Source organism: Taeniopygia guttata, chromosome Z, assembly GCF_048771995.1.
Source record: "Taeniopygia guttata chromosome Z, bTaeGut7.mat, whole genome shotgun sequence".
NCBI classification, from domain to species: domain Eukaryota; kingdom Metazoa; phylum Chordata; class Aves; order Passeriformes; family Estrildidae; genus Taeniopygia; species Taeniopygia guttata.
This window is the reverse complement of record NC_133063.1, coordinates 59,650,570-59,677,716: the sequence shown is the minus strand read 5'-3', so window position 1 is coordinate 59,677,716 and position 27,147 is coordinate 59,650,570. Positions and strand designations below refer to the sequence as shown.

Below are 27,147 nucleotides of genomic sequence, written 5' to 3'. Positions count from 1 at the left end.
AAAATATTTTAAATTTCTTGTGGAATGAAGTCTTAAACCACAGATAATTGCTTCTGTCACTGTGTAAATTTTGGTGCTGTCAAAATACTTTATTATAATATGGATATTTTTTCGTAAATAGAAAATAGTAAATATTAAATGCTTAGTACAAAATCCAATTGTTACAGTAGAAAACTACAAAAGCAGAATGAAATCCAAATAAAGTATCTTGCTTTAGTTGAATCAGCATGTTTTGACACAGCATAAGTCAGTGAGGAAGCTTTACATCTTATATCACTATACTAGGAATAATTTTTGTCTTATGTACCCTAAAATACAGAAGGTACAAACATGACCTCCTATTTAACATTTATCTTTTTTTTCTGGATCAAACTACTTGGAAATCAGACTACCTTTGCATCTGTGAACAGCAAGTTCAAAAAGAAGTTTTTTAGTTTCATTTAATAAATTCATTTCTACTTTAGCTGAAATAACTTTTGAAAGTCAATCTCTCTAGGCTTTTGAAAGGTCTTCCATCACTGAGTTCTTACTGATGTCACTAACAGAAGAGCAAATTTATGCAGAAGGCAGCATATTCCCTTGGCAATAATAAACCTGTTGGTCTTGTTGGTACCTTGGCCTGCCAAATGCAATGATTTTTGTATCAGTGAGCTGTCCTATATGGCATCAGCTATCAGAAGTAATTGCTCCCAGAACAGTTAGGGTGTTCTGCAACAAATATCTCTTTGCAGTTATGGATGCTTCCAGTAACTGGAACCCTGTTTGTAAAAGGCAAGGTAACTCATTATCTGCAAAGTGTGATACATGTATCCCCCCCTTTGCATACTAATCTGAATGGTGGATTTAAAATATATAATCTCTATTATATGGAAAAAAGAGTTGTCAACAAGAACCTGAGTTCTCATTTCTAGGTAAAGCTCACAAATTCAACTGAAGAAATTGGAACTGGAAAATGGGGATTCGGGGTGCATTCCCCACCCACTGATATAATTGGCACATATCTCATTGCTGTTGGAGAGCATACAAAAAGACATTATCTAGCACACTTTGTATTGCATTTAACTTGCCCAAATGAATGAGTAACAATGAATGGCTTGAGTCCCTGGCTTAGTTCATTCTGAGGCAATGCCCAAAATCAGCTTAATCTTTCTGCATATCCATAAATAATTAAAGAACAGCCACATCAAATCTAGTCCCCATGAAAAACTTGGGATTGAATCTGCAGGACCTACATGGCTAAATGGATGAATCTGGCTATGCACCTCGACAATAAACATGGATTGCAGATACTTATATAAGCTCTCATCACCGCTTAAGAGTGTGAAGTCCTTCCAGCTCTGGGCATCTGGGCCTAAGTTCTCTAAACTGGGAGTTGCAGCAAACTTCGCCTATGCAGCTAAGGCAGACAACCTATGCTAAGTAGGTTATTACACCTCCACCCATAGTACATCGGACTTCAGTATTTGCACATCTTCTTTCTCCTGATTGAAATCAAAAGAAGCACCCTTTTAAAATTGTGTGGACATAATTGAATCCATCTTGCAGCATGACCTATGAATTGCTTTGTTGACACAAGGCAAATCCACATCAATTACTCTGTCCCAGGACAGAGGCAATGCTAATTAAGCGACCTGAAGTCCAGGTATAGAGCCCTTAGCTAGTTTCTTTATAAGTAGCACAGATGTTAGTCTCTGTGCATTCTTGGGTGTTTTAAGCTGTAACTGTAAGTGGCTTGAGCTGGAGTATTTTTAATATTTTTAATACTCAAATTAATAGTTCTTTTAAACACTTTTGGATCTTTCAGTAGAACCATCCACCAAAGATGTTCATTGCCTAAAAAAGAAGATATTAAGTTTTCCAAGCCCAGAGATACATTCATCAAGAGAGAATCCAGTTAAAAATTTTCTATTTGTATTGTTTTCATCTGCTTTTCTCAATAGCTCTTATTAAAGAGGTATTTTGACTGCTATAATTTACCCAGCTACAAGAGATTTTAAAAGGTAACTATAAGAACTTATACTTGAAATTTCCAACTTCTTTGGAGTTTTTTCCATGCTGTGACATTTTAACATGATCTTCAATGATAAAATAAGGCCAGAACCAACATACAATTTGCTTATCATACTTCTATACCAACACTGATATTTCTATTTCTTCTTCCAAATATTTGACTCATTTGTATTTCTATTGAAAAGGTTAATAAACCTTTAGTAACTCAATACTGTCAGCTTTTTACCATTACTTGTCTGCTGTGTAATTTTTAATGCCGAATTGCAGAAACAGCATGAACTGTTTCTTATCACATGAGCCAGTTATAGTGTTGTAATCTCTTGGTTGCTTATTAATACAATTCTTCAGCTACTTAAATTCTTTAACGTTGTTTTCATTGTAGTAACAGTAGAATTTTGAGTCTTCTTTTGGTGAAAAACTTTGGAATTTTTTCTGAGAAACAAATACAGCTTCACTTCTCAGTGGGTCCAAAAACTGTATTTCACAAATGCTCTGAACGATGAAGTTCATTGGTCATTAGTAATGCTTAGCATTTATTTTAGTAGGGAGCAGGGTGACAACCTGAGGCTTGTTCAGGCAGAAATGGACAGAACACAAAGTGTTCTTCCCCACTTCATGTCACATACAAATTATTAACATTCCTAAAAATTTCTCTCCCCCTCAGTCACCTCCTGATATGCATGAAGAGTCATATTTTTTTCTAATGGTTTTTTTTTTTTTTTATGCAGTCCACAGTAAGAGACTTAGCTGACAAAATGGAGGAATTGTGCCAGCAAAATTGCAAGTACAATAAGGTTTATTCATTTGAAGAATAGGCCAAGTTCTCCAATCTCTTCTATATTGTTGATTCCAGTAAACAACTCAGAATGCAATTCAGGAAGTAAAAACCATACCCTAATAGTGAGCTTCCATCTAAATCATAAGCTACACTGTCCTGTTCCCTTCTCTTTCTGCCCATCTCCTGAAAAAAAAAAAAAAAACAAAAAACAAACAAAAAAAAACCAAACCAAAACCAAAATGAATGGGAAAGACATATTACTACTTCTCCATCATCAGCAGACACTTGTGATAAGCACTGGTGATAAACACTGGTGATAAGCACTTGTGATAAGCATGTGCATCATTACCCTTGACATCCTCTTATGTAGACAAATGTTAAGCTAGTACTGGATGTCAGTTACTTGTCCTCCAAGTGACAGACCCATGTAGCTGAGCAGGTACTTCTTGCGTGGTAAGGGTTTCCAGCCTGGCAGTGTACCAAGTGGCACTTGCAAAACAGAGTGTAAAAACCATTTGCCATTGCACTGTCAGTGCTTCTGTCCTGAACTAGCAACTGTCTTCCATGCTCAGTTCAGTGATGTGCTTAAGTCAGTACCTTACCTGACCTGGAGTTTTCTGTACTGCTGTTGAGGTGATAATGCTAACAGTGTAGTTAAGCAGACAGTTTTAAATGGGACATAATAACCCAGGAATCAGTCTTCATGTAGTTCAAGACTACAAATTAAAAGAAGTGCCTTCATCAGGGGCTTCAATGCATTAGACAAAAACCTCTACAGAGCCAGAAATGCAGTTGAAACTAGGCTCAGGTGTATCCACCAAAGCTAAGGCAATTCTGGATTGAATCATTCCCTCTAAAATTTTGTTTTCTATTTGGCAGCATACTAGTCAGAACCCAAAGCAATATTCCCCAAGATGTTTTGGTGATCTGCTCTGATCAGAGTTCACACTGCGCTACTGCTTAGCACAGAAGGAAGCTCTCTGTGCCAGCTATGATGGTATCTGCAGCAACACTTCTCATTTTGCGGGTTTCCTATCAACAGCTAACAGTTGCCCACTGGACTCAGAACACACCTCGTCAGTTCTCAGCCACATGACACCACATGAATGTGCTGCTTATCTCAGCAGTAACGGCAGCTGGTTTCCCAATCCATCTGCAATCAAATGGTTTGCTGATCAGGTGTTATAAATATGGCAGTTAAGGCTGACAGACACTGCAGATGCTGCTCCTTTTTTCCTGTGCCACAGGGCAAGGTGATTTTTTTCCTTCAAACGCTGTAGATCACCACATCTCCATCCTGCGTTCTTTCCTTCATGCTGCTTCCTTCTTCCCCTGCTTACCTTTGCTCTTGTTCCATACCAAACAGAGTTATTCCTTTATATTTTTCTTCAGCTGCTCTTGTTACTTGAAAGATTCCTGTAGAATTGAGTATATCTCTCTGAAGTTGTTATTAAAGTGTGAGCAATTATTTTCCTGAGCAGTCTGATCTGTAAATAAGAAGCCCTTAATGCCTTTAAGTTAAACATGGAGATCAGGCTTTCTTACCTGACAAAAATTTGTCGATCATTTTTGGTTTCACATAAACTGTGTGAATTTTTCTGTACTGCTCTTCTGTCCAGGTTCACAGTCTGCAGACAGAAAACTGTATTTCCTCTGCTACAGCCTGAGGGCTCTAAACCAGGACCCAGATAATTCACAGCTTTTTCTTGTCTGTGACTAAGATAACAAAATCTTTTGGTTCTTACTTCTTATCTTTCAAATATGTTCCCCACTTTGTTTTGTAAATAGGCTCTGATCTTGTTTCATGTGTCTACGGAAGCATGTGCAAACGACTTGAAATGAACAGTGAAGTTTTTGCGCAAGTCTTTGCTTAGCAACAGGTAACTTAAAGCCAGAAAAACAGCCTGAATTTCAAAGGGATTGAGTAAAAAAGACCTGTATTTATGAAGTGGGTGCAGACTACATATATGAGGTGTTTTGTCTTTTATAAGTTCGCACACTAATTTAAGGCAGAATTGCAATAAAATCATATTCCTAACAAAATGATAATATATTTTACAGATATAGTTGCAGATGTTTTCTACAACTGTGTCTGTACCAACATGGCTGGGAACAATTTTCAATGTGCACCTCTGCCTACCTGTTTTAATCCCATGCCAAGACAAGACACAGACTTTTATGAAGACAGATCCTTTTCTTTTATCTTTCAGCTTTTACAGCATACTTCATGCTGTTAAAAATAGGTTAGAAACTATTGTAAAATAGTAGATAGTTGTGAAGCATGTACTGTCAGTTTAGTTATGGTAAAAGAGGTTTAAATGGGTATTTCTTAAACTGTTAAGAAATACGGTACTCAACGTACCATATTACATCTAAGTACAGTGCACCACCCCCAAGCGAAACGAACCTGCCTGGACAGAACGGTAATGGGGCAATCAAGCGCCTTAAACCTTCATGCAAATGAAGGATCCAAACAGAAACCAATCCAAAGGGATAAAAAACAGGATAAAAAGGAACTTCTGACCCAGTGAAGCCGTGCCGCCCTACCTGGACCATCGGGGACATCGCTGCTCAGCAGACCAGCGCCGGTGCCGCAGCATCCTCGACGGGAACGCACCTGCTCAGCCCGCGGGCCCCCTTGCTTTAGGCCTTTCCTTTTTTATTACAATAAATGCTGAAATCACTTCTAGTACTGGGAATGTGGTCCCGTTCCTGACAATGCTGTGCTAATTTTGTAGATGCCAAACTCTGACATTTATTGAAATGTTCCCTTGTATTTTACTTGATGGCATGGCATAGTTGAACAAGCATGATATGCCTATACTTCAGCCATGTACAGGTTTAGCTCATCCCAGATGCTGGATGCATTACAGCCATTATGCTACAGCATTTATCAGACTCCTGCTTGCAGTGATAGTATGATGCGACTTGCTACAGATCTGTGCTACATACTAACTAAAAAACTAACTAAACTACATACTAAATAAAAAAGCAAGTTGCTGCTAATTATTCCGATTCTCCCAGGGAATCACAATCTCTGCAAGTTCCTTCATCTTCTCTTGTTAGGAAATGTCTGAATCCATTCTCCTCTGAAGAAATCACCCCCAGAACTCAGCCTTCAAGACAAATTGGTATTTGTTGAAAATGAAGTCTGCTTCTTTGAAGACTTGCAGAATCTCCGCTATAACAAACAAGACATGATTACTATCCAATACTTCCCATCTCTTTTAAATCATAATTGTAAATATCCAGTTGGGGAAGACTAAAATTTCAGAGTAATGATCTGAAACCTGTAACATCCCATATATTTTCCTATCCACATGGAAAAATAGTTCTCTGTGATTTTTGCCACTAAGTTCTTAGAAAGCCACAGCAAGATAGAAGTACTGTTTAAACATATTTTTAATTCAGGAATAGCATGAAACAACAACAACAAAATCTTTAGAAACTCTTCATTACAGTTTAAGATCAAACCTTACCCTGTGAATTTCACTAGGAACTCCCTTCCCCACTTTCTTCTCTGCTGCAGCTGCAGGCTGCTTCCTAGGAGGCTAATGAGCTGCATGTAACCATGCTCTTTGCTGGCTGACCTTTGTCTCTCCAGACTGTAGCCCCAAAACCTTTCACCCTGGCTGTGACCTGGCAAAAGGCCTTGACACATGTAGTTAACTCATCATCCCTATCCTGTATTTGAAATCCCATTATTAGATAAGAGCATTAAAACCAGCACCAACAACGAATTAACTATAGATTCACTTTTAATGAATATATGTATTTTTATAGGCAAGATTTTGATTATTCATGGAGTAAGACCAGGCAACAGTTGCAGTTGCAGCTGAGAAATCAGTTCATGAGTTGTTGTAATAATATATTGGTGGGAGAGGTTCCTGTTGTTTGTGCTTTGGTAGACATTGTCATGAGATATTATGATATACTTCTTAAGTCACATATGGTAACCATAATGTACTGGAACAGAGCAGTATCTATTTTGGTCATCCTTTGTGCTTGACAGCACTCAAGGTGACACCAAATTATTCTTCTGATCTTTCAGATTCCTGTGGAGCTTCTTCTCTATGTTGATTTAAGACATGTGAGAAGAGTTTGTCTTGAAGCAGTATTGTCAGACAGCATATGGAAGTTGGACTCAATGTAGCTCAGCTTTACCCCATGGAATCAGATTTAGTAAGGGATTATATAAAAACCTTAGGTATCTGAGTCGCAGGTGTTTGAGCTTTGTATAAATGTTATGAATACATATGGCTAGCCAGCTTCCTTCACAGAGACGTTTCTTCACACATTTCTTCAAAATGCAATCTCTAGAATAACATGTAGTCTTGAAAATATCTCAAGTTAATATTTTCAGAAGACAGAAGTGATATATATGGTGCACCCTCTGATGAAGCATATGTTTGAGCAAATCTTACTGCATTTCAGAGGTCATCTGTGACAAATAATATGTATGCACAGAAGGCCTTCAATATATTTCAGTGTTGGAAGGAGTTTGAATGAGAATAAGGTCAAGTTTTCCTCTCAGAAAATGCATCATATGAAAAAACTGCAGACCTGACAGCAATCCATGTTTGCTATTTCACATGTGTTGAAGTGTGTTGGGAAATTTAACTCAAATGGGTTAAGATTGCTGATGTAAGGTGAGGGTTTCTAGAAAACCTGTGTTAGTGTGGAAAAACAGGACATACCACTGTCAGTCACTGTCAGCCTGTGGATAATCAGAAATAGTTTATTAGAATCCCAAGGGGGCCTCAGACTTTTATTAATGCTAGTCATTTCAGAGCATGGTTCTACATAACACAGCGCACAGTAGGCAGTTTCAGCTATATCTTAATTAATTAGGCATCTCTTAATATATTTTAGAATTACTTGAACAATATGTGTTTAAAACTAGCTGCTCTAGCAAACCAAATTCACTGTATGTGAATCTTCCTTTCTTAGAAAATATAAAAACTTCTTCACAGCAGGAAGGGAGGTTAGTACTTTCAAGAAACAGCAGGATTAATCTGGAAGGTTAGTGAGGAGAAAGACTTTTGCCTGGGAAAGATCAAGCAAGTGGCTGCAATATGAAGGATGTGACTCAGAACTCAAGCTCAGTAAGAACTGTGAACTAAAGGATATGACAGGTAACAGGATTCAATAGGTTGTCTACAGTGAAAATGAATTCACCAAAAACAAAACCAGGGGAATCTGAGATAAAGGGAATAATGCCTGATTTTATATATTCTGACAATTACCAGCTGTTACTGATGCCTGATTATATGTATTTTACATTCTGTCTATTACCAGCTGTTGCTGGTAACCCTAGTGACAAATTTTATTAGAACTGTTCAGAAATGTCCAAATAGATCTTCTTTTTCTGTTAAAAAATGTGAACTAAATAACATGAAATCAGCTCAGAAGAAAACACTGACCTGGGAATCTTGGGACAGACTGAAAACACTTCCTGCAAGGAGAGCTGCCAAGATTAGCTGCCAGGGAAATTTCTATCAGGGGTTTGCCAGTTTGCTCAGCTGTATGCTTGGTATATGCCTATAATGTATTGTCAGGTTTGTGATCTAAGATTTAATGGGTTGGCTCCCCTGAAAGCTCCTATCCTGTGTGTTGCCCTAGAAATCAGCAGTCCAGGAGGGTTTTCAGGTTTGCAAAGTTCCATAGAGTAGCACTTAAAAACTGTGGTTACTTCTGTTGTTGTTGGGAGTTTGATTTGAAATATCTGAAATGAAATCTCATTTCAGAATGAAATCCAGTATGAATTTTCCCTTTCCAAAGAAATGTTGAAACTTCTGAAGACATTTTGGGGCAACACACAATATCATTCTCTTCCAATTTTGTAATACCTAGCAGAGAAGAAATTATTACTTTTCTCAACTCTAACAGATTTATAACAGAATAAAAAATAGTCCCCCACTGACTTGCTCCAGCAAAGAAATGGAGTTCTATCAAAAAATAAACTTTCAGGGTTAGCAACTCAGGCTATGCTTGACTTCATATAGCTTGCCTTATGGTGTTGTGTTTCAGCTTTTCACTTGTTTTTTTCTTAATATGCATTGGTCATGTCAGATTAAAAGCCCTCCCGAAAAGTGAATGCATAGCCATTGACCAGCAATTAGCAAACACAAGAGAAGACAAAGGCACCAGAGTAAGGAAAATTTGAATTATTCAGAGCCAATATAGGCCAAAAATAATTTTGAAAGTATGATCTCTCAAGCTGAAACTTTCTGTCCATTAACAGCTGGTACCTTTTTAAGTTCTAAACATAACTTTCTTTCCAAGATTTGCTGAAGTAAACTTAGAGGAAAAAAAACCAGGGAGATTTTGAAATGCTGAACTGTTCTAGATGGGAAGAATAAAGAGATAAATATTATCACCAAATTAGTTATAAAAAAAGGCCCTGATAAAACAAGAAGGATTTCTACATAGAGAACCTATAAATAGTGAAGAAAAGCAAGTGAAATGCTAGGTCAACATAAACACAATTAGAACTCCCTCACTAAAAGATGTCATATAATCAGTCATAATATCCCATTTTGACTAGGATAGCGGAAAACTATTGTATTTCTTTGTGGTGAAATCCTTACAATAAATGTCAAACATGCTATGTGCTGATGTTGCTGTTTAAGAATCAGGACAGCTTATTATTCAGAAATGCATGAAGAGTTCTGTTACATTAATGTAAAGTTGTTTACCTGTTTGGTAAACAGGATTGAGGATCACAAGTCTTGGATAAATACCCCTCTTATTACATTCAGGCTTTGTCATCCAAACTGTTAGCAAAACAAATGTTGCAAAGGGGATGCACTCCAACAGCTGTGCAATTGCCTTCTACATCTGGACCCCAATATGAAAAAAATAGTATGGAACTAATTCACCTGATATAATTAGACTTATGGTTGAAAGAGGAAACAGAGGTTTACTTCCGCTCCCTCTGATACACTAAGCATCTTTCTCTCACTAAATCTGTGAGAGGTTGTCCAAACAAGATGATTATTGTCATGTTAGGAGAGTAATTTAGACACTCATCTCTTTCATATTATCACTGATAATGTTGAGAATTAAATAATGAGGTTGCCAGCAATATTAATGTTTGCAATCACAATTATTTTAATGAACTTTCATTGTCTAGGAAAACAGATTTGCTCTGTATTCGCTGTGCAAGAATTTTTTTGCTCTGTGCTACTCATTCATGATATTGGAAATAGGAATGTGTTGACCAGCTTTTTGATGGAGAATGACATCAGTGTTCTGGGATTCTGTACTCTCAGTTGGAGAGGAAAAAAAAAGGCTGGAGCTGTTACCATTTCTAATGTTTTGTTGTTTTCAGCTTTGAGGAAAACAAATCCAGTATCAGTGTACACAGAGAAAATAACATTCAGAGCATGAAAAAGACTTTTGCTTGCTGTTGTAGTCAGCTACTGAGCACTGCTCTAGGACAGTGCAAATATAGGCTCTGTGTCATATCATTGGCTTTCCAGGCACGAGTATAGGATTCCTCATAGTGTTAAAGCCTTTCACGGTAAATGTCTGTGCTATAAATTTTGATGTACTTCCCAGCTGAATGGATGCTTTGAGTGGAGACAGTCTGGCTGGAGCTAAAGTAGTTAGGTTTGATTTACCTCTTCTTTATTATTCAGTTCTATTGAGAATTTGGTGGAGTGATATCAAGGCATGCTGATTGACTTCAGTTTGTAGATTGAAATAAAGTGTGTGCGATTTAACCTTGGCCAATGCCATACAACCTTGTAATGATATTATCATGATGAAGTAATGTGTAGATTTGTAAGACAGACAAAGAAAGCTGATCTTTGCAAATAAATCCATTGACAGATGACTTTTTCCTAATAACCATTTAGTGTGTATTTTTTGTGCATGTCCTTATGGAGTTTCCAGAATTAGAGAAGTACTTGTGAAGAGTCCCTGCGTGTGCCATTTCTTAGGCACTATTTAAATTTAGTTTGATTTGTAAAATTTGATTTGCATATTTTGGCCAAATTAATGCAGTGCATTTCATCTACTGCTTTTTCTAGGGCTAAAACAGTTCTTGCTTTCCATCTTTTGCAGAATATTCCTCATTACTACAAATTTTCAGCTGCAATTGTAGTGAGAGCGAGATAGCTATTAGCATGCCTAAAATGAGTGATGTAAAAGAATTGATCCATTTTCTAAGTCCTGTTATGACGCTTTACAGGCTTCTTCATAAATATCTATGTACTTCCAATATTTCTTGTCAGATGGAACAGTAAGTATTCGTGGAGTCAAGTAATTCCCTCAACAGTTTCCCTCACCTAGCTTCCTCACTAAAAAGCAAAGTATGACTTCTCTTTTCTTCTGGAATCAGACAATGATATCAGGATTACTTTCCAGCTAATTATTAATGAGACTCATTAACAGTTTTCTAGTCATTAATCCTGTGAAAAGCTCCTGTATTCTGCTGAAAATTATAGGTGGATTTTAAAGGACTGTCAATACTGGCGGTTTAAAGTACCATGCAGTAAAAAGGGCAAGCAATGGTGGGAAAAAAAGCCAAGACAGATGTGCAACCATCCTGAGAAAGGCCGGGGGTCATAAAATTTAATAAGTTCTTGCCAGCAATATTTCAGAGGGTAGTGTAATAGTTATGTGTGAATCCCTAGGGGCCTTCTGAATGGGAATGCCTGTCAACTGTGGCAGCTGTAAGTTACAGTCCTCCAAGCACATGTTTGGTTCTCTGCATGCTTGTCATGCAGTCTGGTGGCCCAAGGTTAAGCCAGAATTAGGATATTTATATCCTGAATATTATTGTCATTAACCCACACCAGAGTTAGACACAGTTGAGCTGTATTTGGCCATTGCATTAGACTCTGCGCACTCGAGGGAAATTCCCGAAAAGAGGAGGGGACGGTCTGAGTGTTATCAGCTGTTACCATGCAGCAAAGTGACAATTAAACACTCTGTGTGTACAGGTCTGGTTAGTGTCTATGCATGCAGAAATGTGACCAGCTCTCACAGACATATCTGCTGTTTACTGTACAACATGCTGTGCTGCTCTTGCTCAGACAAAACTGTCAGCAGCTGAAGGTGGAGCATGATCCTGTGATCCAAGGCCTTACTTTTTGATCACTATATCCTATAATTTAACTAGTCTAAACAAGTTGAAATATAGAATCCTTGCAGCCTTTTACCAAAATAGAACTCTATAAATTAATATCTGTTTGTTCTTTTCCATCCCTGCTGATTTTCTGAGACCAGCCCTTCTCATAGCTACAAAAATGCTTAGCATTCAACTGAAGACCTGTATCAGACTTCAGCTGAATTTGAAATAGCTGAAACACTTAAGCATCCATGTCTTTCAGAGACTATAAAAATCCAAAGGGTGTATGCAAAACAGAACCTGCAGAGTGAAGATGCAATAGGAGATTTAGTCTATTTCACTGGGTTTTTATTCCAAATGAAGAAGTCTACATACAATACGGAGTAAAACCACATATAGCCCCACTGAGTTATCAAAAGAATGTGGTTCCCATTCATTAGTTTTAATGGATGGGAATTCCCTTTGAAGTTCTAGTATTACAAGTTCTAAATTATCTGCTCTAAGTGGCTGGCTCTGTGTTTTGAATGTTGTATTTAATGCCAGGTAGAATATTCTTATGATAGTACTTAGGGGCAAAAAAAAAGTGTAATTGTGCCTTTTCTATAAAAGAGAAAACCATGCAGCCAAGTTCAATATTCATCAGACAGCCCAGCACAGAGTGGATAAGATGAGGAGGAGAGACCTCGCAGATGCAGCTCCACATGTAAAACCAAGAGCTGTGCTCCTGACCACATCCTTTGAAGTGGTTTCTAAACCAAATCAGTCTGAAGGAGCATAGGAACATCTTTCATCATCTGTCTCCTTGCTGCCCTTCCTTGATTAGTGTCAGTGCGTTTGAGGGTGAGGGATGAAAAAGGCTTGCCAGTGCAGCACTCCTTGTTCTGTCCCTCAGGCAGAATTCAGGGAAATACATGCAGTGAATTGTCTTTTCTTCTAAGCATTTTTCAGGTGAGACTAATATAACCACCTGTCCAATGGTTTTATACAACACATGAAACATATGTGTTGCAACTGACACAGTTTTGTACTGGCAAGGTGCCAGTACCCAGTATAATTTAAATATCCTGGACTTGGTGTTAATCGATAGCTTGTCTCTGAGAAGACTGTGCTGATATCTCTAGTTAGTTCTTGCTACAAAATTGATTTTTAAATCTAAAGTGGCCTGGTTCTATGAAATAGAGTGTGGATATAATTTGCTTAACATTGCCATTTCCCATTATTTTATCAATTACATTTCAGAATTAATAATAATTATCCAGGAAGGCAGTTGTTCTCATTTATTTATGTGCTTCTGAATGACTTGAAAGTCAAGAGCTGGACTGTGACTATATTATAGTATGACTCTTTGGATTTTGTTGGACTATTCTGCTTGTTTTATAAACTCTGTTTTCTTCAATGCCATGCTTTTTAACCTCCATAAATAATTATTCTGTATCAGTAGCAGAAGTATTTTTTTTAAACCCCATTCTGTTGTCCATGTGCGTGGCAACCTTACTGCCATTAGGAGGAAAAGCATGGCATCATATTGAGCCACTTAGTACATAATTTCTAGTTCCATATCATATTCCACAGCAGTCTCAGTATTCTACTTAGTGCGTATTTTTGTGTACATGTCTTTCTAAATCTGTCACTACAAGTTTCAGAGGCAATTGTTACTGCACTTTCAAAAATCTATTCTAAATGTCAGAAGTTCCTCAATATATGTTCCAAAATCTACTCTCTATGTCAGAAATTCCTCACATCAGTGGTAATTAGACACCATTTTGACAGTTCTTACAATTGAACATATCTTTTAAGGAGCTAATGACTACATCATAATCTCATCTTTCACTAAAAAATATGTACATAACTAAATACCACTCCACAACCTGGCCTATTGCGCAAAACATGAAAGAGGAACACTGCAAATCCAAACACCTTTAGGTAAATAAGCAGCTCTCAACATGCATTTTTATTTAATTCTCATTGCTTTTATCAACACCTTCAGCTTTTTGTGATCAGGACTTCCCCCCCACCCCCCCTTTTCCTTTTTCTTCTTTGATCACTCTAGTTAGGTTAGGTTAGCAACACAATCACAGAACCACAGAATCATTTAGGCTGTAAAAGACCTCTGGGATCATCAAGTCCCACCTTTTAAGATACCACCCTCTTAACTAGACCATGGCACTAAGTGCCACATCCAGTTGTTTCTTTCGTGATCACCTCCAGGGATGGTGACTCCACCATTGGATGGCAATTCCACCGTTTGGATGGCAGTCCATTCCAATGCTTAACAACCCTTCCCATGAAGAAATTCTTACTGATGTGCAGCCTGACAAGCAGCACCTCCTCTGTCCAACTCTTGCCCTGTCACTGGTTGCCTAGGAGAAGAGACTCCCAGCTACAATTTCAGGCAGTTGTCGACAGTGATAAGGTCCCTACTGAGCCTCCTTCTCTCCAAGTTCCCTCAGGCCCATCTCATAAAATTTGTACTCCAGACCCTTCAATGGCTCCAGCACCTTAATGTCCTTGTAGTGAGGGCTCAGAGCTGGACACAGGACTAAAGATATGACCTCACCAGTAAAAACACCTGCTGCTACTCCATGAGAAGAAATTCTAAATCCATTCCAGCTCTCTAGTTTTAGAAGTGAAAAATCATCACCAGTCTTCCATTAGTAAAATTTAAATCCCCAGATCACTTGCATGTAATTATATTTCTGGAACTGATTGCATTTTACTGTGTAAGATTCATTACTTTTGTTATACATCTGATGGAAAATGGAAAGTGATAAGTACAGATGGATTTTGGTAAATAAATGGATAGGGATACACATCATTTCTGCAACAGAAGATAAAATACATACTTAAAGTATGAATAGTTTTCAGTTCATAGAGAAATGTAAAAACTTCAAAAAGTTTCAATACATAAATTTCATTTTCTGTTTACCAAATATATCTATGTTTTCTGTATTCTTCTAGGCCTTATGTTAGGTAGTACCATTTTCCTTGGAATGGTATTTTGTGATTAAAATAAGATTGTTTAACTGTGGGCATTTCTGAAACCTAGACAAATACTACAGTCATTCTCCTTTGGCAAAGTGACCCCACAGTTCTGTGGTTTTAAAAATGCAATAGTAGAGTTTGTGCTGCTTGATGTAGAAGAAGTAATACTCCCAAATTTTCTTCGCATTAAGCAAGGCAATTCCATGAAGTTTTTAGCAAGTCTCATGCCAATCACCAGAAAGAATTTAATAAGGATGAAGAATCAATGCTAAGGGCAAGGAAAGGTTTTGTGAATTCAGTGTAAGGATTTCACATTGAGGAAGTTAAACTTCAAGAGATCCTTCTGAAATTCCTTTAATTCCTTGTTCATTTAAATTGCATATTTTTCAGAATATCCTTCATATTTTTGATGCTGACTCAGATGTAAAAAGATCCAAAGGAATGATATGCAGGTAGTAATAAAAATTATGTGATGTGCAATAGACTTTTTTTGGCACAACTGTTCAAGATTTTCTGTATGGGGAAAAGCCTCAGAGTACTTTTCAGAACACAGGAAATCACTCCACGCTAAAATTTCTTAGCACCTCATGTCATCAGAAATGCTGTGATAAAACAACTCCACATTTTTTAGAAGAAAAATAATTTTTTTGTACTTGGATTATGAAGAATTTGACCCTGTAGTGACTATAACAAAAAGATCCATTGAAAATGACTTGTGAGTAATAGCAGCTTAGTCTGAAGTTGAGTAAAGAGGAGCTATAGGCGTGCAGTGTGATGCGGTAAGAAATAAAGACAAACACACTACTGGTGTGTACTAGAAGTACTTCCATCAGAAATGGAATACTGTTACAGTCAGACCCCTCTACTTATCAAATGTGAGACCCCACCTGGAGCACTATACCCTGTGGGATAATGGTGAAAGATCCAGCAAGGCCCAAGGCTTGCTGCCTATGGCTCACACTGTGTACCTACTATGTTATCTTTGCAGAGGGAGAGCTGCATAATGCACATCAAGAAAGGATGGGTTGGCTGAAGCAGAAGGTCCTGTGCAGATAGGATGGCTCTGATAAACTGTACAGCATGCAACAGCCATGTGACTGGAACTTCAAAGGGCACCATCACCAAAAATGTAACTTCTGGAATTGTAGCGTCATAGAATGACTAAGGCTGGAAAAGACCTCGAAGATCATCAAGGCTTTTTACTGATCATCACCATGCCAACTAAACCATAGCATTAAGTTCCATGGATGATGACTCCAGCACTTCCATGGATAGCTTGTTCTAGTGTTTGACAACCTCTTAAGTGCGGAAATTCTTCCTCATGTCCGACCTGAACTTTTCCATGGTGCAGCTTGAGGCCATTTTCTCTTGCTCTGAATTTATGCATTAAAACAGGAGTCCTGCAAATACTAGTAAGCATAATGAAGTACATGCTACCATGTGTATGACCATATTACTCAAACTGTCTGCTTAGATCATGCTGTATGTAACAGAGAAGGAGGGAATAAGACTGGGTTGTATATACGGGTAGGAATTTCCATCTAAGTTAGGAGAAAAACTCAAAATCACCTTACCAACAGCTGACTGGCTACCTTCTTTTCCCTCCTCCCAAGAACAAACACCTTCTTCCTAAGCTTCTGAGTAGGATGGTTGTTACTATCACCCAGGTTAGCGCAGTATTATTGTTATTAGAGCTCTGTTGCAGCTAGGGCATTCAGCAACGACAATGCTGAATCTGTATGTCTGTTGCTTCAATAAACCACAGTATTTGTGAACCTGTGATTGCAAAGTTCTTACTGAAGTGACTGGATCCACAGTTTCTTACTGGTTAATCACACCATTCATGAGTCTATGATACCACAAGCTCTTACTGAACACGATGAGACTTCTAGTGCCAAATGGGTTATAATCAGAAATTAGGCCTAGTCAGACTCACCTTCTTCGATCTTTGAGGACCAGGTGGAATGCAAGGGGGATTATGTCCTGGCCAAATTGCTTAACCTTAATGCAACAGGCCCTCAACATACAAAGGGAATGGACTCATTGAAACAGGTCCAGAGGAGAGCATGAATATAATCAGAAGGTTGGAGACTACTCCTAAAAAGACAGACTGAGCGATTTGGGCTTATTCAGACTGGAAAAAAAATTATTTTGGAGACACCTCTCAGCAGCCTTTCTAAAGGAGGCTCACAAGAGAGCTGAAGAGGGACATTTTAAAAGGGAATGTAGTGAGACAATAAGGGTTAATGGCTTTAAACTGAAAGGAGGCAGATTTAGACTGGATATTAGGTAGAAATTCTTCATTGTGAGAATGACAAGGCACTGGAACAGGTTGTTGAGAGAAGTTGTAAATGCCCCATCCCTGGAAGTGTTAAAGGCCAGGCTGGATGGTACTTTAAACAACCAGTTCTAACAGGAGGTGTTCTTGCCCAGGACAGGGGGTTTGGTAGTCTTTGTCCCTTCCAGCCCACACCTTTTTATAATTCTATGATGAAACTTTTGTACAATTAATTTCAAACTTGGATGTTGTATCTAGGAAAGGTTAGTTTGGATTATAATGGGAGAGGAATGGAGGAGAAATAAGAGATTATATGTTGCAAGACACTAGAATAGTCAAATTTGTAAAAACACAAACTATGAAGGGATATGTTCATTTTCTAAAGGAAGGAGGAATAAAAGTTGTATGTGACAGCAGTTTATGCTGGCAGAAATCCAGAAATCCAAGCATAGCCATGCATAGCATTTAAAGCATGGCTCACAGCTTTAAATTACAGCATCTTTTCAAAAAGAACAAAGGAGCAAATCACCTTAAACTGGTACAGACTACTGTGCATGCAGTTAGAGAAGTCTGGGGTTCAGCACTTAGGAGATCAGTTCTGGTATGGCTTGCTGTGAAGACCAAACAGGGAAATGGCAGCTGATTTGGAATTTTAAATTTTTTTTTTCAGTGAAATATGTTTCTCGTGATAAATTCTAGATTATTAAACAAAAATTTCCCACTCTGGCTTGAAATTTATTTTTACTTGAAACTTTCTTCATTCTTCACCTTGATGGGGCATAAGCATTTTTTGTGTGTGTGAAAGGAAAACGCTTTCCTTTAGGGCTTTGTTAGCAGTCATACTTGTGCATTTCTTGTACTGAGAGGCAGTGATTAACATCTTGTACATACTTGTACTGAGAGGTGGTGACTTACATCTCTATTCTGTTTGCTCTTCAAGATTGTAATTGTTTCCCTCTAAGTACAGCACTTCTTTGTGCATCCTCTGTAACAGTAAATACACTCTTTCTGCTTTATTCTCATTTCAGGTCAATATACATGAAGGAATCAGATCTCTGTGTTATCAGGATTTGATCAGTGATGACTGGATATTCAATACTCAGACTTCAAAAAATATCTAGCATCACAAGTATAGTAGCTGATAGACCTCTCAGGTTTACAAATCTATCCACAAAATGGATGGAGGAATGACAACGTGCATGGAAACTTTACTACACGTGGGAAGACTGTCCATCAGTCAAGAAGAAGTAATGCTGGAAGTTTTTTCACTAAAAGCCTTTTTTATGGATGCAGGAAGTGTAGTTTAGTACAGGTGATCTGACTATTTTCTTATTTCTTGTTTTAGAAGTAATTTTAATGCATTTTAATTTGAAAGACTTAAGAGATCTTCCAATGATAATTGTGGTAGGCTACATGAAGGTTTAAGAAGTGCTGGACATGTCTGCAGTCTAAACATTTCAGCTGGCATATAGCTGCTGACACGAGAAGCCCTGGATTTCTACATTTTTGTTCTAAGTTTGACTCCAGGCCATGAAATTCCTAGTACCAAGGAAGGTCTGTGTCAAGGGCTGTCCAGCTTCCCTGCAGGGCAACTCCCCTGGCACATGCTGGATTCTGTCAGAGATAGCCCAAGTCTTCAGGATATGACTGTATGCGCTGGAAGGACGTTCTCTGAAAATCTGAATTATTTGAAAATCCTATCTCTAAATTATATCCAATTACATTTCTGTGAAATGTTTTGGATAGGCCTGTTCCTGACCACAGCTTTAAGGAAAATTCTCTACCTGATTGGAGAATGGGAAGACATGAGGTCATCCCAGTGTACAGCCTCTGACAGTAACACATTACAGAAACTGTAGTTTGCTTGCCTCTCTTCATTCCATCCATCCATCCATCCATCCATCCATCCATCCATCCATCCATCCATCCCACTTCCTCCACAAACACACAGTCCAAAGAAGATCTTCTTTTGCCCTCCTCAGAGCTGCAGTTTTACTTGGTGCAAAATGCTTTCACTTGCATTATCGGAGAAGTACATGGGGGAAGTTCTGATTTGCAGCCCTTTCTGGCATGAAGAGATAACATACTGAAGGCATGTTTAATTGCCTAGTTGAGTTGGAGCTGAAAAAACTGAAATAACATCACTAATAGCTCTGTTAGATATCTCTTGTGCTAAAACATTGCCACCTTCTAAGCATACGTTAAGACAGCTGGCAACAATTGGTTGAGCAGAAACAAGCAGTAAAACCAGACTGGCAAATGAGATACAATTGGAATTGCCTGCCCTCTTCTTTTCCCAGATTTGAATTATTTTTTTAGCTTTTAATTTTTTGTATTTTCCTATGCTTAAATTCTTCCTCCCATTTCAGCATGGGGAAAAATGTTGCAATATCTCAAAAACTCCTATGGAATGGAAGGATAATTTTTGATTTAGATTTGGAGAGCAGATATAATATGAATAATATTGTTCTTTCCTCTTCCTTTAGCTTGTCTTTCCCAACTGTTTTTTCAGTCATATGAATAGAGCTAGACTTTTTACAGTGTGAAGTGTCAGAGTTCACTGACTCAAACAGAAACATACATCTTCCTGCTACATGATTGAAATATCCTTTAAATATAATTTCTCAAATAAATATATGGGATTACAGCACATGCAGAGCTTGAAAAGTATAAAAAGGAATGAAAAGCTGGGAACACATCTAAATATAATGCTCTGTTCAATGCCAGAATGGCAAATTTTAAAAGCCATCTCACCACATCCCTCATGTTTTTTGTTATAGCTGAAGCCTTTTGGTTAATGTAAATGACTGTGCAGCTATTGAAACTGGTGTGCACAAAACAAAAAATTAATTCATGATCTGAAAGAAGAGAAAGCTACTGCATTTTTTTCCTCTGACTAAACTGAAAGTTGTTGTTGTATTTACAATATGCAGCATTCTGGAGAGAGAAGGAGGTTTGTGTGGGACTGGCCTCCCAGACAGATCAAGCAGCAATGGCAACAACAACTTTGTTGTTTAGTGGTTTTCAGAGGCACATTCAAAGCCCTTACAGGAAGAGCACATAAAAAACCTTTAAAGAAACACAGTCAAATACTAAATTTAAAGCAGAAGTGAAAATTTGGTTTAAAATAGACTAGGAAACACGTTCCAAAGAGACACCCTTCAAGGCTCTTGAATGATGTTAGAGAAGATACTTGCAAGCTAGGACTGAGAATGGTCTTGACAGTAATACAATCAAACACTATAAAAGTGATTCTTAGAAAGATTTTTAGGAAATATATATTTTTAAAATTTTGCATGACACTAAGTACTTCTGTACAATGCTAGAATACGATGCAATTGCTAATTAAATGCTCTTCCTAAAACTCACAATAGCCACACTGTCTACATTTACATTATTACATAAACAGGGAACAGGCAGCAAACAAGAGTCTTGGGTTCCAGATAGTTGAGACAGATTGATTCACCTCCTTTGCTCTATTTGACTGCCCTTGTCCAAGATGAAGCTACTCTTGGTTCTAGGGACAGGTATCTTCAGGGAACATTCCCACCAAACCACAGTGTAGGTGTTGCATCAGAGTTGGCTCCCCCTGCTCTACTCCATCCTCCAAAGCAATCCTGTCAGGCTTATATCCTTGCATACCTCCTTTCTACTTTCAGGGACATACAGCTGAGTTTCAGCCTCTAAAAATCCACTCTGGCATAGCACATTCTTCATGATGTCACACATTCCCAGGCCCTCTTTCCAGAAACCTTGTTCACTGGGCCTCTTGTGTTTAGTTGCAGTGACGTACCATCCGAGTCAGGTGAAGTTCTGCAAAGCACAGTGTCCACTGGGAATACCTGCACACAATTTCTTTGGCTAAGAATATAGAAATAGGAATATAAGCACAAACAAAGCAATCAGGGAATGATACTTCTAGTGCCCTAATACTTTGTGCTTGGGGAGTTTCTGATCCCTGAGGATCAGAATCTCTATATATTGCTTACTTCTGTGTCATAGCTCCTACAACATGAAAACTTGCCCATGATTACAAGAAACTGAGCATGAATTTTGATTTACCTAAATATCTGTAAATTATACTCCAGCCCTATTTACACACTTGCTGGAATTTGGGAAAGATTAAAAGAAAAAAAAAAAGGAAAAAAAATACACTTTGACTACTTGTTCAACTCTCACCACGAGAGTGTATTTTAAAGATATACTCCACTGCCAGGAAGGCAACAAGATTTTTATTTTATTGACCTAAAAAATATATTTCTTAAGCAGTCATTAAAGTTTAGCAGCAAAAACTATAGGAAGTTAACTAACTATCATGAGATGTCAATTCACTGGACACTGAGAAGGACACAGAGCACAGGACCAGGATTCAGAGGCTTCTTATCCAGCCTTGTGCTTTTTTTGCTATTTTTTTCATTTACCAAAGATTCTTGAGGGCTTTTAAAAAGAATAACTTATAATCAACTGTATTTGGTAGCTTATGAAAACCACAAATTTTTAGAGATTTGGGTTTTTTTCAAATTTATAAAAACTGTCATTGCTTGCTTGCTTGAATGAAATGTTAACACTGGCAAGAGTGTTTCAATCAAGTTGAAGCCTGTTTATCATCTCTCTTGGCACAGCCTAAATCAAGGCAATGTAATAAACTATCTGGAGAAATTCTCTTCTTAGTATTACTCTTGGATTCAGATGAAGAAGTTTAGCTTATGAAAACATTTTGTGTTTATTAGTATAATCTTTGTCCAATCTAGCTATCTTAACAGATCAAATCAATACTTAAAAAAAGATCTAATATATACATATATATATATATTCAAAGGCAACAGGAATACTTTACTGCGGTTCAGAAATAAAACAACAACAAAAAATTCCTTTTTCTTTTTAATTTCTCTTTCATAATAATTTTCTTGTTTCAGTCTGGATAATGCTTTCTCTCTTTGTGGCACACCTAGTCCAGTAGACTATGTATATATTTCCCTATTTATAGCTCTGAAAACACACTCACTTAAATATTCTATAACTTACTATAACTCCCACAGAAGCTGTGGGTGAATATTGAAATTGTTGGCTTTACCTTTATAAACTGTTTTATGCTGACAGTGTAACTGTGTGACATTCCCTTCTGGTTTTAAAATTCCTAACTAAGTATGAATTTCTAGCAGACAATTCACAGGTGCACTTGAAGTAAAAAAGGTGTATTCTGCACACTTTTCCACTGAAATACAGCTATCTTCAAAAGGTAAATTAAATCAGCTTAAAACAAACTATAACCCCACAGAGGGGAACATTCCCACACTTCAGGTGCTTGTTACAAAATCAGTTTGATGCTTTTTGGGACTGATGCAATAAATGAATGAAGAAATTTCTTTGAAATGCAGGAAGGGTTTTGTATGCATTATTTTTCTTAGCTGAATCCAGGTTTAGACTGGTTCTCATTTTATCTGTGCCCTGTTCCCCACCTTCACATGAGTACACACAAAGCGGGGGCTTCAAAGCTGACAGCACTGGCCTAACTCTGTTCTTGTTAAAAACATTGGCAAAACTCCCAGCGGCTTCAACAGCAACAGGATTAGGCCAACTGTGCATACTTTGAAAAACTCACCCAAGGCAATAAATCTAGCATTATTTCACAAAAAAGAAAATCAAACAGAAAAAGGAATGAAGAGATGGAAAAGAAGAATCATCATTCAGTTGCTCAAAGTCCTTTAAGAGAAAAATTTCTCTGCTTACATATTGTTGTGTAGGGTCTGTGTGATGGTACATGAGAGTTTGTGTTAGGCTGCTTAGGACTGTGCGGGGAGTGAATATCCCTTCCCTGGCCACCATGTAGAAACTGCTGGTAATTCTGCTGTTTAAATGGTACAAGAGCAAGGAGACCTCTGAGATCAAAGTTCCAACTCACCCGGCCACAGAACGGTACTGGATCAGGTCAGCACTTCACTGTTTCCACTGCAAAGCATGGGCTGCTCCAGCCTCTAGTGTCTTGAGGCACTTTGCTGTCATTTATTTGACATATCTGCATCCACTTGTTCTCAACTCATCTTCCATGTCTTGCAGTACCTAAGGGGGAGGGGCCACTAGAAAGCTGGAGAGGATCTTTTGTTTACAAGAGCATGTAGTGATAGGACAAGGGAGAAAACTTCAAACTGAAAGTGGGTAGATTTAGTTTACATATTAAGAAGAAATTATTCACTGAGACATGGAGTGTGAGGCACTGGAACAGGTTGGCCAGAGAAGTTTGGATGCCCCATATTTTGAAGTGTTCAAGGCCAGGTTGGATAGAGCTCTGAACAACCAGGTCTAGTAGAAGATGTCTCTGCCCATGGCGAGTGAGTTGGAAGTAGATTGCCTGTGCCTGTCTTTAAACTACCTCCTTTATGTTGTTTAGTGGTTTGGTGTGGGGGATTTTTTGGGTTTTATTTTTTTGTTTTGTTTTGGGGTTTTTTTGTTGTTGTTTGTTTGTTGTTAGGTTTTTTGCTTGGTTTTGGTTTTTTTATTTTGTTTGTTTTCTTTTCACTAAAGACATGAGTCTTGAAGAAATGGGACAAAAAAATGCAATGGCAAAATAACTTTGGTATGAATGCTGTTCGGACTGGATTTTTCCATCATTGCACTGAATACTAGAACCTTGACCTGAACTTTTTCCATTCACCCTTAATATCACAACAGCCTTTGCCATCTTCTGTGCAGCCACAAAGTAAGTAATGTTCAAAGCATTGACAACACCTTTTCACAAAAAGGCAACTTTGGAAATTGTCCCAACTCTTAACTTTCACAAATGGTTGGGATTTCTCACCTTCACAAAGTGACTTGCCTCTCACAGTTGCTGACTTTGTGGCCAGTATAGATTGGTGGTATTTCCCCCTTCACTGTTCGTGAACTCCTCATGCTGCCCTGGAAAAGCAAAAGGGCTTTACATAGACCTACAAAGTGCCATTATCATTGTGCAAGGATTTGTCCTTATTTTTAAAGGAGAGCATTCACACCTTCTCCTGACATCTTGGTGGGGAAAAAAAAATGAAACAAACATGTTAGTACATCTCAGACACCTAATTGTGATTTTTATTTCAACCAATATTATTATGTGAATCCCAACAAATTTTATTTGCAAATTCTTCCATTCACCCTTTATGGTATGAGGAGCTGGTTTCAGGGTTTGAAATAGTAAAATATATGATTCTGGCATCCCTTTTTAGCAACCAAGACCTTCAAATCTGGATTGCTGTACTTTCAAAGCTTTATATTCCTTTTCTGGCCTCATATCAGCATCATTTTTGCAAAATTTCATGACCATAACTTGGATTAATGTACATTTGCAATGAGAAAGACAATTCCTGATGCATGTAAAGAACAGACTGAGAGAATGTTTGGAAGAATACCACTAATCTATCTGAAAATGACCTAGGAGTTTGATGCTCATGCAAAAACTACAACTGGTGTTTTTGGCAAAAAAATGCTGCTAACTAGATTTTTGTATCTAGATCTGGGCAATTTATTGATTTGCAGGGATCACTGGCAGATCTACAAGAATTCATTTTGCATGAACCTGGAATGAACTGTACAGCCAAATGAAAAGTAGGAAAAATAATAATTTTTTATTGACAACAAGTTGTAGGTTTTGGGAAGGATTACTTTTTTCCTCATTCATTCTTTCATAAAATTGATTTCCAAATGCTAAGAACTAAGAATAAAGACTCAAAGTATGACATTTTTACAGTTTTGACACCTTTTTTCCTTAAACAGTATACACAAAAACCAAAAAACCACCACCAGCAAAACCCAAAACAAAACAAACACAAAGAAACAAACAAAAAAATTTGAATCACTGTTATTCAGGAAGAACGTTTTGGCCAACTCCACATCTGATATTCTCCCATAATGCTTCTCTTTTTTAATACAGAGTGGTAATATGCTGGAATGCAAAACTTAGTGCAAATTCAGTAAAACCGTACAACAGGACAAGTCAGCACAGAAGAAAAAAGGAAAACTAAATTATAGGTATGTCCACATCAACCTTGTTAAACCATGCAGAACTGCATTTTTTTTTCCCTTTCTTTTAGTAAACCCTGGGATACTTCTATTACATCTGATTCTTCCTATGTTTAAAAGTTAATTTTGATCTTGGAGCGGGAAAAAGTAAATTTTGTTAGAACAGGAAATCACATATGATACAAAATAAATGCACTGTCATTTTTGCTTTTCCTTGATATTCACACTTTTGTTATTTTTATATATTCTTGATATTCACAATTCATAATTTATATTAGTGATTAATTTAAAAAGCAAAAGATTATCTTATTCCCTATATAACCTAGATGTCATTATTCCATCAATGACCATGACCTACTTGTTAAACCTAAGGAGCTTGAGATTTAATGGCAACTGTCACACAAATATACAAACAAAAAATATCAATAGGCTAATATAACAAGTACAGAACCAAAGAAGAATGCTAAAGAGAGAATGAATTGGGGAAGTTTTAGTTTGTTTACAGTTTGTTCACAATTCACATAAGAAATAGAGTGAGGTGCTGCAGTGTAGTGGTCACTTTTATGACAGCCCATGCATAGTCAATATGAGTACAGAGATAGGTAGTTATGGCACGTGGTTTTTTAATTTATAGGAATGCTAACATCAGTGAGAAGTTTTCCATTGCTTTCTCTGGGGTTTAGGCTGGGTCTTAAGGTAGGAGCAGAAGCAGCTAGCAAATTTAACTTCTACTGTCAGCCCTACTTTGAAACAGAGGTTCATATCTAGCCATTGCTGTGCCATGGCTTGTAACAGTGACAATCAGAGTGCTTTCTTATGCTGCACTTTTGCTATCTGCAGTCTTCAGTAAAGATCAGAGCATCCCAAATGGGGGGTACAAGATAGACTCTGCAAATCTGATGCTGACTGTAGCCTGAAATAATTGCAGTTGCAAGACTCTTCCTGGAACCCAGCAGCACAGTGTGCTAGTGAGCACAGAAGTGATACCTGAAGGATGGGATAAATTATGTGGACTGGAGTGGCTGTTGCAGGTGGGAGAGACCACTGGTGAGTATAAGAAGAAAAGGTGGATGAATCAGTACTTGGTTTATGTAACGATTTGGGAAAAAATCACAGGCCTGAAGAGCAGATGGACTTTGTTGTGACTTCTGTTAAATCTGGGTTTCCAAGGTACTGTTGATCACTTATTGGGGTAAGCATTTCTTTTGAACAAAGTGTCAATTCCCATTCAGAGATGTGAGTGAAATTAGGTGGTATTTTCTACTCTTACATTTGAATTGTAAAAGTAAAAGGTACATAATTTTGAAAAGACTAAGGTTCACTGGGCTCATTCCTATAGCATTTCCCATGACATCTAAAGCTGACTTTTGGTTCTCCAGATATTCTAAAGTATGTCAATCCAGGAAAAACATATTTGAAAAGGATCTTACATTCCTTTTCCAGATCTAAACTTGGTTTCCTGCCAAAGTAGTTTGAAGCAATCTCTTAGCCAGTACATATCTCAGACCTTTGCTTCTGAGCACAAAACACATTATCAGAAACTCCTGAACTGACCTAGAGATACCATTCCACCCTGGGACACTGGAAGATAAAAATGGATGAGTTTGGAGTTTCCAGATTCCATACAAACAGCAAAAAAGCTGAAGCTTAGAATTTTTGAACTGAGGTTAAATACATGGATTAAAGAGCAAGATTGATATCAAGAAATAGATACTGTATTTCATGATAGCTTAAAAAATACCCCAAACAGTCTGGAGGTCTCTGCCTTCCCTGCAGCTATGATGTGATCCCAGGAACATCCAGAAGATCAGTGTGATCTCCACATTCATGTGTGTCCTTACAGTTTGTTTTCTTGTAGGCAACAGGAATTTTGTACAACTACCTAAAACAGTAGTTGCAATGTACTAAGTCACTAGATAAGCTTAGGTATGACTTTGACAGCTGTGTTTGCCCATACTCCAGGCTGTGATTCTGATAAAATGTCTGGAGTGGGTATATGGGACGCATAATGTCCCTGAAATGCCCTTCGCA

General features: G+C 37.7%; 1 long non-coding RNA gene across 3 annotated transcripts in view; it reads left to right on the top strand.

The window, feature by feature from the left end:
* The window catches only part of LOC121468181 (uncharacterized), a 54,805-nt gene that overhangs the window by 13,263 nt on the left and 14,395 nt on the right, over positions 1-27,147 (top strand). The gene's annotated exons all lie outside the window — the stretch shown is intronic.